The 12,332-nt window shown below is 36.7% G+C and overlaps 1 non-coding gene across 1 annotated transcript; it reads left to right on the forward strand.

Moving 5' to 3' along the window:
- The first annotated feature begins 11,321 nt into the window (after window positions 1-11,321).
- On the forward strand, window positions 11,322-11,425 carry LOC127903620 (small nucleolar RNA R71). The gene has a single exon (XR_008056329.1). It is a non-coding gene; the product is annotated as a small nucleolar RNA R71 (small nucleolar RNA).
- Window positions 11,426-12,332: the final 907 nt, after the last annotated feature.

Raw genomic sequence — 12,332 nt, forward strand, 5'->3', positions numbered from 1 at the left:
TGTTCAGGTCAGTTTTAGTCATGATGAAATATTAGCGGTGGAACTAATTTTTTTTTTTTAATTCACCGATTAGGATGACTACGAACCGTTTGTTGAGGTCAGTTTTAGTCATGATGAAATATAAGCGGTGAAGAAGCGTCCACGTCGTCATTAACTGTTCCGTATGCTTAACGGTAGGATACCGGTTTAGGCCGTGCGTGTTTTGCGGTTGTGTGAGTCAGTGGGCGAGGTCAGACCTGCTATTACCGGTCATCGTGTACGGAACTGGAGCATCATCAAGCACGAAAGAATGATGTGCGGTGTGTGCATGTGACCTTAAGAATGTTATTTAAAACCTTTTTGGAATTTTTTTATCATGACATTATCGAAGCTTGGTAAGAGTATGTTTTAGCCAATCATGACCGCTGATTGTTTGTGAAGATAAGAACCGGTTTTTATCGTACGGTGAAGTTGTCATGGGCCCTGCGTGTGAGTGATGGGATGCTAGACGGATTATTCTAATTATTAAATTCTTAAAAGGAGTTTGGCTACATTATACTGCATTACAGTATATTATATTATTTAATTAAAGATATTTTACATGAAACTATATTATATTAATAGATTTTTTTATCATTGGGATGACAAATTTTTTGCACGGCCGTCTTCTAAGGTCCGATGACATTTAGCATGAGATTGGAACATATTTAGGAGAAAATATGGGTGCAAATATAGATTAATAGTGAAACGACACGTGACAAGAAGAGTCAAATAAGTAAAGTAATTTCGTTTCACTAGAAGGTCAGGGTAGTACATAAGAAATTAGGGGATAAGCCTCTCAAAGAAGAGGGTAGTTTCGCTAAAATGCTAGATTTTAAAGGGCATTATCAAAAATTGAATTTTTGGTGGTTAGATGCTACACATGAACAATGCACGTCATCATGTAAGTAATTAAAATATCTCCTTTTGGCTAAGAACGAGAAGCCAATGGGAGAAGCAATATGAACAACGAGGAAATGCCACGTCAGTTTCTTTCTACAGTGTCCTAAAAAGCAACAAGACCACAAGTTGGAGAGGTCACCACATGTGTAAAGTAAGAAGCAAAACGGTGGTTGATGGTTTCTGTCCCTTGAACCCGAGCATGTTGTTGTGTAAATTTTAATGTATTCGCAAGCGCACGAATCTATTGTAATATAGATCTATGGTGATGAGTGTCGATCCCACGAGGAGGTGGATTTTAATTGTGTAGAATTAATTTTGTAAATGGGTGATTGGATTTATGGTGGAAATGATTTGGAATATGCTAAAACTTAAATTAAAATGGCGAGGATAAATTCTAAAATTGGTATTGAAATGACGAGAATAAATTCTAAAATTGGTATTGAAATGGCGAGAATAAATTGACGAGAATTATATTGAAATGACGTACTTGGGTATCTGGATCCGTATCAACATGCATCATGGGCTAAATAATCCGTATTAATGCCAATTAAATCATGAGGGGGGAATCCACACCTCATGAACCACGCTCTAATCAATATGGTGCTAAGGGCTTATCGTGCCAAATAATAATAACCTTGTACTAGAGGGCCGGTGAAACCAAGGCGGTACTAGATAAGATTAGTATTATTTGTCGACGAGAAGTCAAAACATCCACAAAAACTAGAGGGGAAGAGAAAATAAATTTACCAAATTAAGCCCATGACACATGTTGAGACTTCACCTTCAACCCAAGCTTGAAAGAAAATTAGCCACTCATAATTGAACTAGGGGCAAAATGAGAATTTATTAAAATACGAAGAAAATACAAGATGGAGAGAGAATTACAGAAAATGGATCCCAAAAATGGATTCAGAGATATCAAATTAGGGGGGAGAGGCCCCCTTTTTATAGATACATGGAGTAAATCATGGCCATCGGATTAAAAACAGTTTGGACGCTCAGGATTGCGCCACGTCATCAGTCAACAGTCCACAGTTTGACCACGCGGATGAACAGTAACACGGTTTGACCCGACTTTGAACAGTAACGCGGTTTGACCCGGATGAACAGTAACGCGGTTTGGTTGAAAATAATCCTGTGTGATGCATGCACCGTACGCGAGATTTTTCGTCCACTGATATGCTGCCACGTCACCATCAACAGTACATAAGAATTTTAGTCCAACAGGATCGTGACACCTCATCAGTCAATGCCACATCATCGGTCAATGCCACGTCATCATCCGTCTATGTGAATAGTGTCGTGAACAGTAACGTATACAGTACCGTACACGTGAATAATACCGTACATGTGAATAGTGCCATTTTTCCTTTTATACTCCTCCTAAGGTTTTTGACCGTCCTGAGTTCAAAAGTGATGTCCGTTTTGCCGTCTGATTTCTCCTTTATTGTGAAATGACTATAATGCCCCTAAAATACATAAAATACTTAATTAAAATAAAACACATGTAATTAAATCACAAGAAGGTTAAATACATAAAAGTAAGGGTTGTTAGTAAGACTTGAAATGTAAAATGACGATTTTCTCCTTTATAAATATGCATTTTCTAACACTCAACACACCCCCTAACCAGCTTATTGCTAGTCCCTAGCAAATGAAGCGATAATAAAATTCAAATTCAAAATGATTTTTTTTTTTAAATTCAGAAACACTCGTGTTTATTCAATCAGATTAATGATAGCAATCAAATAAAAGTATAAGCATTATCTCCAGTCTAAAGTAACATCACACCCACATCAACCATCCACATGAATCAACCCAGTAGACTTTGTTATAGCTACTTTCAAGAATGACATGTCAAACCCCAAAATCTCACTGGAAGTAGTGACACTCTCACAAAGAAATTAAACCCAATAAAAATAGTCACTCCAATGAATGATAATTGAGAGAAAATAATGAAGAAGTGATATCACATGCTCTCACCAAGATAAAATAAATATGCCCTCAGCTTAAAAATAATACGATCTCAAGTCAAATAAAAATTGTTAGTCAACCCAATTTATTTATTTATTTTTTTTAATTATGCATCACTACATCTTTTTAGCCCATATAACTAGCTTCTACTTCAAACTATAGTTCCCTAAAATCAAGAAGGACTTTTATTAGGACGTAACGTAGGCTAGGGACATGGCTAACAAAGAAGGGAAATAAGGAAAACAAAGTGTATGTTTGAGAAAAATGCAGAGAATTTTTTTTTTTTTTGGAAGTTGCAAGGTGGATTTCACATATTATTTTTATTTTTGTTCTTTTGAAACAACAACTTTTGTTTTTTTTTTCTCTTTTTTTTTTGCCATAACTTCACTGAACAAAATAATTATTTATATTTTTCTCAAACATAAATAGGTGATGGAACTTATAAGATATCGGGTAATATTCCAAATCGGAGTGGGTCAAGATGATAAGTTGACAAAGAAAAGGTTTTTTTTTTTTAAAGGCTCAAAAGGGGTAACTATGGATATTTAATAAAAGGGATGGCTAGAAAGGCTCAAACGGATCAAAGATGGCCTTTCCATCGTCTTTTAGGGCTCTAAATAATTATCCATGTCTACTAGTTAGATGGGCCTCCTAATGTAGCAACACATTTTTTTTTCTCTTTTTTTTTATTTTACAATTTTTTTTTTAGGGTTAACTCAAAAGAAATTTAGAGATCGTGTATAAAATAATAAACCGCTAAGCTGTATAGAGAATGGGCAAAAGGGTTACTCTCCAAGAAAGTGATAGGCTCAACAACTCACTTGGCATTTATTTATGACATGTTCATTCCTTCAAGCAACTCATATTTGTCTCCGACATCAACATGTAAAGTAGCAAACATAGCGTAACATCACTTAAGACAAAAGATAATAGAAATACTAAAATTTGAAATTAATCATGTCATCCAATGTTAAAACAAATCACACAATTTTTTTTTTAAACAACATTCTACCCCCCAACCTATTCTAAACATGAAAGGAAAATATGTATGCAGAGATATGAAAATGATGCATAAAAACTAATTAGAAAAGTTACACTTAAAATGATAGAAAACGAAAATGGTTTTTTTTTTTTTTTAACTTAGAAGATGCGTTTCTAGAGGCACTACTCTCCATATTCAGCCATCTTCGACTCAAAAGTTGGAAAATGTATATTTATAGAGGAGAAAATTAAAAAGAAGAACAATAAACATAAACACATAATAAAGAAAAAGAAAATGTCTGAAATTTTTTTTTTAGTTTTTTAATTTTTAATTTTTTTACGATGAAGATGCGTTTCTAGAGTCACTACACTCCATATTCAGCCATCTTCGACACAAAAAGTTAGCAACAGTTAGTTTCTACAACAAAAATTAGTAAAAACTTAACCAAAATTCCACAATTGTCGACTATTCCCTCCCCCCAACCAGAACGAAACATTGTCCTCAATGTTTGAAAGGAAAGAAGTAGAGTTTAGAAGACATCACCTGGGTGGTGCAACACAGAAGAAAATATTTACAGGCGGAGAGTTAAATCTAATTTGTACTTCTTACTGCGGCTATTGTTACCATCATTATTTGATCGCTCCAACACAAAAGTCCAGGGGTCTGGCTCCGGTTTATAAGCTTGTAACATATCAAGTAGCTCATTAGCAGTGTCAGCACAAATAAAGAGTTTTTTCACATTAGAAGGAATGAAATAGTTTTTTATTGCATGGTTAAGAAATGCGATAAAGCCATCATAAAAGTTATTGACATTTAACAAACCGATGGGTTTCTGGTGGATGTGCAGATGGGCCCAAGATGCTAGTGTGATAAGTGCCTCTAGTGTTGCAAGATCTCCTGGAAGGAAAATAAAAGCATCAGCATGATTAAGCATTTCAGTTATTCTTTCTTGCATACCTAAGACGACTAACTCTTCTCCAGTTGATGAGTCAGACGAACTGCCCAATGGTTTTAAGACTCTTGGGATGATGCCTAACACTTGACTTCCTCTGATAAAAGCTGCTTCTGAGACCATTTTTGATAACCCTCGATTACCTCCTCCATACACCAAGTGTAATTTTCTCGCTGCTATAATTCGACCAAGATCTATGGCTGCCTCAACGAACTCTTTATGTTTGCCATAGGTAAATCCAGAAAGCACACAAATGTTCTTGAATTGTCTATTGGGAGTAGCTGCCATTGTGATACTTCACAAAAATAATTTGTGAATGATTGACAAAGAAAATCACATTTAAGAGTCTTGGTGATAGTGGGTCATAGTTGTGTATGAGGTCACATGTCCATGTCAAATAACGCGTAAAACACGTGGCTCGCGAGTCAAAAAGAAAACAGTAAAAAGGGAAAAGCAAACAGTAATAAGGAAAAAGCAAACAGTAATAAAATTATTAAAGACAATAATGCAAACAATAAGACAATAGTGAAATAAAATAACAATAAAGTAAAAGGATATTTACAGGTAGTTGCGACTGTGGCTCACATCTTCCTCTGGTTTTACGTCCAGAAACGGCTTGAACACCCTCTATGGGTCGAGGATAGACTTCCTATCCAGTTTTCTTATAAACTGGCAAACAGGGTCGTTTATAGTCAGATTCCCAAGACTATATCGTGCATGCTCTTTCTGGAATAATGGCCATAACTGGAGAATCGCTCTTTGCACATATCCACTGGGATGCGTTGAAAGAGACAAAAGGATATCATCCAATGACTCCTTATTCAAGCCATCCCTAATGAATTGAATCTTATCTTCCCTATTATCAGACACCATTCCTAAAGAACATGGGTTTTTATTGCAACTCATTCTGGCACACTTATGACAAGCAACAGAAATTCTTCGAGCTCGTCGTTTTCTTGCATAATTTCCTTTACCACAATCAGGCATGTATGCAATAAATTTTGGAGGTAACTCACCTGCTGATCGTCCTTTAGCCTCGATTAACCAACGGATGTCAGCAGGTATGTTATTCCTCATGAGTAATCGCATGCGTTCGGACCGAGTTTTATAAATCGTAAGGAGGGCATTCTGAGGAAGTGAAGGGAATCGCTTGTGAAGTTTCGCTAGAATCTCGTTTCTGTCCATATCTTCGCCTCAGAATATCAGTTATTATGGGAAACTGAAGTAACCGACTTGATTGTCACGGAGTACCGTTATCCGCCACTTCACTGGGGTAACAAACTAAAGCACACAAATAGAAAAACAAATTAAAACACACAAAGAAAATTAAAATCGTCCTCTTATTGAATTTACCTCAAGCTCCAACTGGATGTCGTAAACACTTCTCTCAATGTCTCTGAGTTGGCGTTCTAAACCCTCAACATAGGCTACTAACTCTGGTGGTTGTAGAGTCCAAATGCGTTGTGTTTTACAAAATTTAATCTGCCTTTTGAGATAAGTTTTGACACGTTGAAGTGGTTTAAAAATGTTCAGGAGGAACGGTCTAAGTATGAGACTCATGATTAAAAATGATAAGAGAAAACTTAATGGTAAAATAAACACACTTATGCAAAAAACAATTTCAATTAGCAAAAGAATAATAATAAAAAGAAAGAAAGAAAAATCAAATCAACGAAAAGAGAAAAAAAAATCAATTCAAATCTGGTGGGTCACTCAAATTTATTTCGGTGTCTTCGTCATGTGGTTGGTACTCTAGATATGGCTTTAATCTTTGACCATTAACTTTAAACGTGACACCGTTCTTTGGGTCCTTAATTTCAATTGCCCCATGTGGAAAAACAGTATGAACAATAAATGGGCCAGACCAACGAGAGCGTAACTTACCTGGGAATAGGTGCAAGTGAGAATTGAATAAAAGCACTTTCTGACCTGGAGTGAACGATTTTCTCATAATTTGCTTATCATGGAAGACTTTCATTCGTTGCTTGTATATCTTGGCATTTTCATATGCATTATTGCGAATTTCTTCAAGTTCTGCCAGCTGTAATCTTCTTTCTGAGCTGGCTTGCTGCATGTCAAAATTGAATTTCTTGATGGCCCAATATGCACGATGCTCGAGTTCCACAGGTAGGTGGCAAGCTTTTCCATACACTAGCCTGTAGGGTGACATCCCAATCGGGGTCTTGAAAGCCATTCTATATGCCCATAAGGCATCATCAAGTCTTAATGACCAATCTTTTCTGTCCGGCCTCACCGTTTTTTCTAATATGTGCTTTATTTTTCGATTGGAGATCTCAACTTGGCCACTGGTTTGCGGATGATACGGGGTCGCCACTTTGTGTGTGATTGAATACTTTGTCAAAAGAGCTTTGAATGCTTTGTTACAAAAGTGGGCACCACCATCACTGATTATTGCTCGAGGGAATCCAAAGCGCGAGACAATGTTGCTTTTCAAAAATCCTATCACCACTTTGTGATCATTGGTTCTACATGGAATTGCTTCTACCCATTTCGATACGTAGTCAACAGCAACCAATATGTATTGATGGCCAAAAGACGGGGGAAAGGGTCTCATGAAGTCGATACCCCATACGTAAAAAATCTCAACCACTAAAATTGGATTTAGTGGCATCATGTTCCTTCGCGTAATGCTCCCCATTCGTTGACACCTATCACATGAAGAACAGAAAGTGTAAGCATCTCGAAATATAGTTGGCCAATAAAAACTACATTGTAAAACTTTAGTCGCGGTTTTCTTAGCACTGAAATGGCCTCCACAAGCTTGTTCATGGCAGAATGAAAGGATATTCTGAATTTCACTTTCTGGGACACATCGTCTAACAATTTGGTCTGCACAATACTTGAATAAATATGGGTCATCCCAAAAGAAATTCTTTATTTCTACAAAGAATTTAGCCTTGTCTTGCTTGGTCCAATGCTCTGGAAGTTGACCTGTAACAAGATAATTCACGATGTCAGCATACCACGGTAATACTTCCACATTCATCAATTGTTCATCAGGGAATGACTCATTTAGTGGTAATGGCTCTGTAGTTGTGTCAAAATGGAGACGAGAGAGGTGGTCCGCCACAACATTTTCTGTCCCTTTCTTATCTTTGAATTCCAAGTCAAATTCCTGCAAAAGTAACACCCAACGAATTAGTCTAGCTTTTGCATCTTTCTTTGTAAGAAGATATTTAAGAGCAGCATGATCTGTGAATATAATTATTTTACAACCAATGAGATAAGATCGAAATTTTTCCAATGCAAACACTACTGCTAGCATTTCTTTTTCAGTAGTTGAATAGTTCAACTGTGCATCATTCAATGTCATACTAGTATAGTAAATAACATGGGGAATTCGATCAACTCTTTGTCCTAATACTGCTCCTACTGCATAATCAGATGCATCACACATGAGCTCAAATGGTAATTTCCAGTTCGGGGGCTGAATAATGGGTGATTATGTCAACAACTGTTTTAATTTTTCAAACGCCATAAGACATGAATCACTAAAGATAAAAGGTACATCCTTAGCAAGTAAATTGCATAAGGGTCTAGAAACTTTGCTAAAATCTTTAATGAAACGTCTATAGAAACCAGCATGCCCAAGGAAAGATCTTACTTCTCTGACTATTTTAGGTGGAGGAAGATTAGAAATGAGATCCACCTTGGCTTTGTCAACCTCAATACCTTTGCTCGAAATGATGTGACCGAGAACAATACCTTGTTTTACCATAAAATGGCATTTCTCCCAATTTAAGATCAAGTTCTTCTCGATACATCTCTGCAGAACTAGTGTTAGATGATGTAAACATTGATCAAACGAGTCACCAAAGACAGAAAAATCATCCATAAAGACTTCAAGGAATCGTTCAACCATATCAGAAAAAATGCTCAACATGCATCATTGAAATGTAGCAGGTGCATTACATAATCCAAATGGCATTCTCCTATATGCAAATGTGCCAAAAAGGGCAAGTGAAAGTAGTTTTCTCTTGATCTTTTGGTGCTATGGGAATCTGATTATATCCTGAGTAGCCATCTAGAAAGCAATAAAATTCATGGCCTGCTAATCTATCAAGCATTTGATCAATAAATGGTAAAGGAAAATGGTCTTTACGTGTGACAGAATTCAACTTTCTATAATCAATGCATACACGCCATCCTGTAGTTACTCTAGTGGGTACCAATTTATTATCGGCATTCGTAACTACTGTAACTCCTGACTTTTTGGGGACAACTTGTACATGACTGACCCATGAACTATCAGAAATTGGGTAAATAATACCTGCATCTAATAGCTTAAGGACTTCTGTTCTAACAACTTCTTTCATATTAGGATTTAACCGACGTTGCATCTCCCTAGTAGTTTTAGCATTTTCATCAAGGTGAATGTAATGCATGCAGTCTACTGGATTTATACCTTTTATGTCTGCTATGGTCCATCCTAATGCTCCTTTGTGCTCTTTTAAAACATCCAACAACTTACCTTTTTGTTCGTCATTTAGGGATGATGAAATGATTACCGGCAGAGTACTTTCTTCTCCCAAAAATGCATATTCCAATGTGTTGGGCAATGGTTTGAGCTCGAGTTTCGGTGGTGATTCTGATGATGGGATGAGTTTCTTCTCTGACGGTGCTAGTTGTTCAACTCTTGACTTCCATTTATTAGTGTCCATAGATGGTTCTGAGTCAAGTAGGGCGTTGACTTCATCGACCGATCTGTCAATATCAAAATCCAAACCAAAGTGAGTTAAACATGTTTGTAAAGGATCATCACTAAGGTTTGAAACAAAAGTATTATCAACTAATGCTTCAATTAAATCCACATCAACAATTCCATCATCTGCACTGTGAGGTTGTTTGGCAATGTTGAAGATGTTCAGCTCCATAGTCATGTTGCCGAAAGACAACTGCATATTTCCAGTCCTACATTGAATGTGAGCATCCGCAGTTGCCAAGAAAGGTCGGCCTAGGATAATGGGGATGTGCTTCCTTGAATCTTGTATTGGTTGAGTGTCAATTACAATGAAATCAACAGGAAAATAAAACTTGTCTACCTGAATAAGCACGTCCTCCACAATACCACGAGGTATTTTTGTGGACCGATCTGCAAGCTGTAACACCACTGGAGTTGGGTGTAATTCTCCCAATCCAAGTTTCACAAATACTGAATAAGGCAACAGATTTACACTAGCTCCTAAATCCAACAAAGCATTCTCAATTGTGTGGTTCCCTATACTACATGAGATAGTGGGGGAGCCCAGGTCTTTGCATTTTAAAGGAATTTTATGTTGGAGTATAGAACTAACGTTTTTTGTTAAAAATGCCTTCTTTTGAACATGCATATTTTTCTTTTTAGTACAAAGGTCTTTAAGAAACTTGGCATAAGATGGAACTTGTTTAATAGCATCAAGCAAAGGGATGTTAACACTTACCTGTTTGAAGATCTCAAGAATCTCACCTGTGGATTTTCCCTTCTTTCCTTTCACTAACCTCTGAGGAAATGGAGCTTTAGGAACATATTCTCGTGGGTTGGTTTCTTCTTTTTCCTCCGGTGGTGAGTCCTCAACATTCACAGGTACGATTTGATTTTCTTTTGTCACCGGCATCTCCACTTTGTTGTCGACTTCCTTTCCTTTTCGCAAGGTCATTACTGCTTTGATCTCTCCATGCTGCTGTGGTGAACTGGTACTTGCTTCATGTACTCTTTTAGGATTAGGCACTGGTTGACTTGGAAATTTGCCTTTCTCAACGGTCATTGCCAAGGTCTGAACTGAAGAAGCAAGTTGTCCCACCATCTTCTCGAGACTTGAAACAGATTGAGCTTGTGAGTTGAAGCCTGCTCTCAACTCATTTCGTAGTCCATCAATGGTGCGGTTTTGTTGCTCAATCGTGGAGTGAGTAACATTCCTGAAATTCTGGAATGCATCCTCCCATGGTCTAGGTTGAGAGTGGTTCTGGTTCTGATTGTATGGTCTAAATGGTGGCTGAGAGGCTTGAGGATTTTGTGGAATTGGTGGAGCTGGAGCTGCTGGTCCGTTCTGTTGGAATCCTTGAGACCATGAAAAATTGGGGTGGTCTCTCCATCCAGGGTTATATGTTTTGGAGTATGGGTTGTAATTTGATGGTTTTCTCATTACACCTATGGCATTGGCTTGATCTGAGTATGAGTCATGGTCATGTGGCTCTGTTGATTTAGCAGTCGATAATGATGCTATTTGTCGAGAGAGACCTTCAATTATCGCTTTGACTTCTTTAATTTCTGAACTTGATTCGCCAATTTGAACCTCATTCACTCCTTTAATTCTTCTAGTAGTCCTGAGTGATCGACTCCGTTGTTGGGAATTATCTGCTTGTCGCTGGAAAAATTCCCAAATCTCTGATGCACTTTTTGACATTAGCTCTCCTCCACGTGTTGCCATTAGCCATTCTTGCACATTTGGTAATAATCCCTCCAAAAAGTATTGGCATTGATGCCATTTCTCGTACCCATGATGTGGACACTTCAAGAGTAGCCCATTGAATCGCTCCCATGTCTCGAAAAATTGCTCGTCCTCTCTCTGTGTAAACTCTGAAATTTCCCTGCGAATAGCATTGGTTTTATGCACTGGGAAATATTTATTCAAAAATTTAGTTACCATTTGTTCCCATGATGAAATGTTATTGGCAGGCAATGTATTAAGCCATGAACGAGCTCTATCCTTTAAAGAAAATGGGAATAATCTAAGTTTAACATCATCGTCTGAAAAATTCTCGTATTTAAACGTTTGACAAATAGCATGAAAATCATTCAGATGATTATATGGGTCCTCATTTTCTAGGCCATAAAATGTGGGGAGACAATTTAGCACACTGGGTTTTAGTTCAAAGCTCCTAGCAGCTACATTTGGGTATCTTATGCATGATGTGCTCAAATTAGCTAAAGGACTGAAGTAGTCCTTAAATGGCCTCTCCTGTGGTTGCAAATCCATTTTATTTTTAATTTGTTTGTGTGTGCGAAGTGTTTTTTCTAGTTCAAGGTCTATAGGTTCAAGATTAGGTAATAATGACCTACGACCATGCATACAAAACAAATAAAATGAAAATAAAGATGGGAACAAAACAAATAAAAATAAATAAGAGGGAGAAATTACGATACTAACCTTATTGCGCTATTAAAACCTTTCTATAAAAATACACAAAAATAAATACGTGAAATAAATTAACTAAAAATAAATTAATAAGATAAAAAAAATTACAAAGAAAAATAAATTGAAAATTAAATTACAGAATTTTAAAGAAGAGAAAAAGAAAAGAAATACTAACCTTTAAATGTAGATTCACTTTTTTTTTTTTTAATTAAAAAAAATACAAGAAAACAAATAAAAGAAATTATTCACAAAAATTAATTCTATGAATTAAAATTACTTACCTCCCCGGCAACGGCGCCAAAAACTTGTTGTGCAAATTTTAATGTACTCGCAAGCGCACGAATCTATTGTAGTATAGATCTATGGT

This window comes from Citrus sinensis, chromosome 6 (assembly GCF_022201045.2).
Source record: "Citrus sinensis cultivar Valencia sweet orange chromosome 6, DVS_A1.0, whole genome shotgun sequence".
Lineage (NCBI taxonomy): Eukaryota > Viridiplantae > Streptophyta > Magnoliopsida > Sapindales > Rutaceae > Citrus > Citrus sinensis.